At 39.1% G+C, this 5,023-nt stretch overlaps 1 pseudogene; it reads left to right on the forward strand.

Annotated features, from left to right (window-relative positions):
• The first annotated feature begins 2,067 nt into the window (after positions 1-2,067).
• On the forward strand, positions 2,068-3,454 carry LOC113891861 (annotated as a pseudogene).
• Positions 3,455-5,023: the final 1,569 nt, after the last annotated feature.

Here is a 5,023-nt window from a genome sequence, read left to right on the forward strand (position 1 = left end):
TTTAATGTGTACGATTGCATTTAGCTACCTTTCATTCCTAAAGTCAACCAGTTCAATATAAAAATTAATTGTATTTAACTAACCACAGCTTATTAAAATGGAAAAACAAGAAACAGATTAATCCAGACCTTCTTTAAGTGCACCAGTTAATAATTTCTACAAAAATCTATTATGAAAGTCATTTGGACATTGGAGAAATTTTTATAACTTTAGGTGCATGAAAGCTAGCCTTGAAGAAGCTGCTGCTGCTGCTGCTGCTAAGTCGCTTCAGTTGTGTTCGACTTTGTGTGACCCCAGAGACGGCAGCCACCAGGCTCCCCTGTCCCTGGGATTCTCCAGGCAAGAACACTGGAGTGGGTTGCCATTTCCTTCTCCGATGCATGAAAGGAAAAGTAAAAGCTACCTCTCCACAAACTTCCATTCCAGTAACATTCTTAAAATTAATGCAAGAGCATTAGGAAATGTCTCCAAAAGTATCTGCTTATGCAAAAAGTCATGAAAGAAAGAAATTGGAACTAGCAGTTTTTACCACAAGATTAGAGGGCAGAATCAGTAAATATGAATCCAACTCAGGAGAGTCACAAACTGACCATTCTACAGATGGTTTAGAGAGCAACCAGCTCAGATAATAATTAGAAAATGGAGAACGCTGGTAGGATCAGGGAAATACTAGTAACTGGGATAAAAATGGTAGCATTTCATGCCTTCAGGATATAAAGATTTATTAATTAAAAAAAAAAGTAAGTTGAGTAAAAACTCAAGGAGGAGGGGGTGTTTTACAAAGCTAAAGAAGCACATTAAAATGCTTCCTGTCTTACCAATGGATGGAATATCAAGAGAAGTGAATTTATTTGAAATTAATTTTACACTAATTACATTTAGAATGGTCCTTGGTTAGAGACAAGGCTTCCTTTGTCTCTTGTGGCTCAGCTGGTAAGGAATCCGACTGCAGTGCAGGAGACCTGGGTTCAATCTCTGGGTTTGAAAGGTCCCCTGGAAAAGGGAAAAGCTGCCCAGTCCAGTATTTGGGCCTGGAGAATTCCATGGACTGTATAGTCCATGGGGGTGCAAAGAGTCAGACACAACTCTGCGACTTTCATTTTCACTTTCACTTAGTGAGAGAAACTGAACACAGAGAAGAATGTGTACTACTAATTTAGTTTTCATGGTTATAATAATGTAAACTCTATTTGTTGCCTTACATCTTTTGACTTAGCTTCCCAGACAGAGCTTCCCAGGTGGCTCTAGTGGTAAAAAAAAAAAACCTATCTGCCAATGCAGGTCAGACATAAAACAAACCAGTTTTATTTCTGGATCAGGGAAGGCCCCTGGAGAAAGGAATGGCAATCTACTCCAGTATTATTTTTTTCTAATTTATTTATTGTTTAATTGAAGGATAATTGCTTATCAGAATTTTGTTGTTTTCTGTCAAACCTTAACATGAATCAGCTGTAGGTGTGTATATATATATATATATATATATATATATATACACACACATATATATATAGGTATATATATGTATATATATACCTTCCCTCTTGAATCTCCCTCCCATCTCCCTCCAATGGAGAATCCCATGGACAGAGGAGCCTGGCAGGCTGTAGTTCATAGGGTCGTACAGAGTCGGACATGACTGAAGGGACTCAGCACAGCACAGCAAGGACAGAGAATAAATATATTGATGTCTGATTTTCAGATAAGTAAAATGACATCAAACTTTAAAAGGTAAAGGTCTACATAGTATAAGATACCGAATTACACACTTGTAATTAGAAGTATTATAGAAGACTGCTGTTACTCAGATGGAAATCAAGAAAACAATAATACAAAGGAAAAACACAGGACTATAGCATATTTTTCTGAAAGTTTAGAGGTAACAAAAAGTTAAGATGATATTAAACTGTAAATGTCATTCATTGGTGGTATGAATCGAAAGTGGAAATTGAAAGTAGTCAAAGGAATTATTTAAGTTCTCATCTTTAATAAAGAATAAATAACTTTTTTGCAACAGGTTTGCTGCCAGGACACAGGTGTCATGAAAACCGCCATTAAACCTAAGCAAACATGGGAAAGGAAGAGACCCACATCATCATTGTTGTCACTAGATACGTAGATTCAGGGAAGTCTACCATGACTGGCCATCTGATCTACAAATGTGGTGGGATTGACAAGAAAACAATTAAAAGTTCGAGAAGGAGGCTGCTGAGATGTGAAAGGGCTCCTTCATGTATGCCTGGGTCTTGGACAAACTGAAAGCTGAACGTGAGTGTGGTATCACCACTGATATCTCCCTGTGGAAATTCGAGAACCAGCAAACACTATGTGGCCATCATTGATGTCCCAGGACACAGGGGCTTCATCAAATACATGATTACAGGCACATCCCAGGCTGGATGTGCTGTCCTGATTGTTGCTGCTGGTGTTGGTGAATTTGAAGCTGGTATTTCCACAAAAGGGAAGACCTGTGAGCATGTCCTTCTGGCTTTCATTCTGGATGTGAAACAACTAATTGTTGGAGTTAACAAAGTGGATTCCACCAAGCCATGCTATAGCCAGAAGACATAGGAGAAAATTGTTAAGGAAGTCAGCACCTATATTAAGAAAATTGGCTACAATCCTGAGACAGCAGCATTTCTGCCAATTTCTGGCTGGAATGGTGACAACATGCTGGAGCCAAGTGCTAACATGCCATGGTTCAGGAGATGGAAAGTCACCCACATGGATGTCAATGTCAGTGGAACCACCCTGCTTGAAGCTCTGGATTGCATCCTGCCACCAGCTTGCCCAAGTGACCAGCCCTTGTATTTGCCCCTCCAAGATGTCTATACAATCGGTGGCATTGGTGCTGCCCCTATGGGTTGAGTGGAGACTGGTGTTCTCATACCTGGCCTGGTAGTCACCTTTGCTCCGGTCAGTGTAACAACTGAAGTCTGTTGAAATGCACCATGAAGCATTGAGTGAAGGTCTTCCTGGGGAGTGTGGGCTTCCACGTCAAGAACGTGTCTGTCAGAGATGTTTGTCATAATATTGTGGCTGGCGACAGCAAAAGTGACCCACCAATGGAAGCAGCTGGCTTCACAGCTCAGGTGATCATTTTGAACCATCCACGCCAAATCAGTGCTGGATAGGCCCCTGCACTAGATTGTCACACAGTTCACATTGCTTGCAAGTTTGCTGAGTTGCAGGAGGAGATTGATCATTGTTCTGGGGAAAAGCTAGAAGATGGCCCCAAACTCTTGAAATTTGGTGATGCCACCATTGTTGATATGGTTCCTGGCCAGCCCATGCGTTTTGAGAAGTTTTCTGACTATCCTCCCCTGGGCCATTTTGCTGTGTGTGACATGAGACCGACAATTGCCGTGGGTGTCATCCAAGCAGTGGACAAGAAGGCAGCTGGAGCTGGCAAGGTCACCAAGTCCACCCAGAAAGCTCAGAAGGCTAAATGAATATTACTCCCAATACCTGCTGCTCCGGTCTTAATCAGTGGTGGAAGAATGGTCTCAGAACTGTTTGTCTCAACTGGCCATTGAAGTTTAATAGTAAAAGACTGGTTAATGATAACAATACATCATAAAACCTTCAGAAGGAAAGGAGAATGTTTTGTGGACCATATGCTTTGTGTGTGGCAGCTTTAAGTAATTAATTAATTTTTAAAATTAATTAAATTAATTTTAAAATTAATACTTTTTAATGGAAGCAACTTGACCAAAAATCTGTCACAGAGTTTGAGACCCATTAAAAAAAAAAAAGTGTGTCTGGACCTACTGTATAGCATGGGGAACTCCACTCAGTGCTATGTAATGGTCTATATAGGAAAAGAATCTAAAAAAAGAGTGGATATATGTATAACTGATTGTCTTTGCTGTATACGTGAAACTACACAACATTGTAAGTCAACTATACTCCAATAAAAAATTTAAAAATAATAATAATAATAAAAAAAGAAACCTGTGTCTTATTTTGGTCAACTTTGTAACTTCCTATAGTATTACTTTGGAAAGAATTTTTCATAACGTATTTCTGGTGAAACCATTTTCTATTTATGGGTTTGTAGTTCTGATGGAGAAGGAAGTGGCAACCCACTCCAGTGTTCTTGCCTGGAGAATCCCAGGGATGGCGGGGCCTGGTGGGCTGCCGTCTATGGGGTCACACAGAGTCAGATACGACTGAAGCAACTTAGCAGCAGCAGCAGCAGTTCTGAAGTGGAGCTTCAGGTTTGTTAACCTTGTGTTGAGAACTCATCTGTTTTAAGAAATATCTTGAGAAACACTGATGTAACACTTTACAGGTTAGGATAGATGAGTAAAGAATAACTATTTTATATGTAAACAAGTGTGTAAGGTCAGATTCCATAGTATAAAAGTTCCTGTTGCATTTGCTTTCCTGGATCACTCATCCTGGGGAAGCCAGCTGCCATGTCATGAGGACACTCAAAAGGCTGTGCAGAAAGGGTGACGAGCTGAGATCTCCTGCCATCGGCCAACATCAACTTGTCATTGCTTATGTCATTAGTTAGAAAAACAGAAGGACTCCAAGTGGCCCAAACTAGTTTGTTTTAGCCCCAGCTAATAATAACATGATATTTTGCTACTTTTGAGCCATCACATTTATTTTCCCTCTTTGTTTTTGGACAAAACTGGGGATGACAGACAAATAAGGATGCAGGAATATATGAATTCCTAAAAAAAATTATCCACCTCATCTTGACATTTACTTTGCATATGTTCCAATATAACAATACTTGGAATTCTAGATAGTCTATGAATGAAACAAATTAAACATCTGTTAACACCCCCAAGTAATTATTTATAATTTGGAGATATCAATATTTTGGCAAAAATTTAAAATATATTTATGTGTGAGGTGAGTTGAGTTCAAGCAATTCTTTTGATTTTGAAAACTCCAAAATAATTATTTTCAGACAGCTTCAGCATAGGCTTCATGTTTTCGACTTTCACTATCTATGAAAGTAAACACTTTTACTTTGAAATTCTGGAATAGGTTTTATTTATCCTATTTA

This window comes from Bos indicus x Bos taurus, chromosome 4 (assembly GCF_003369695.1).
Source record: "Bos indicus x Bos taurus breed Angus x Brahman F1 hybrid chromosome 4, Bos_hybrid_MaternalHap_v2.0, whole genome shotgun sequence".
Taxonomy (NCBI): domain Eukaryota; kingdom Metazoa; phylum Chordata; class Mammalia; order Artiodactyla; family Bovidae; genus Bos; species Bos indicus x Bos taurus.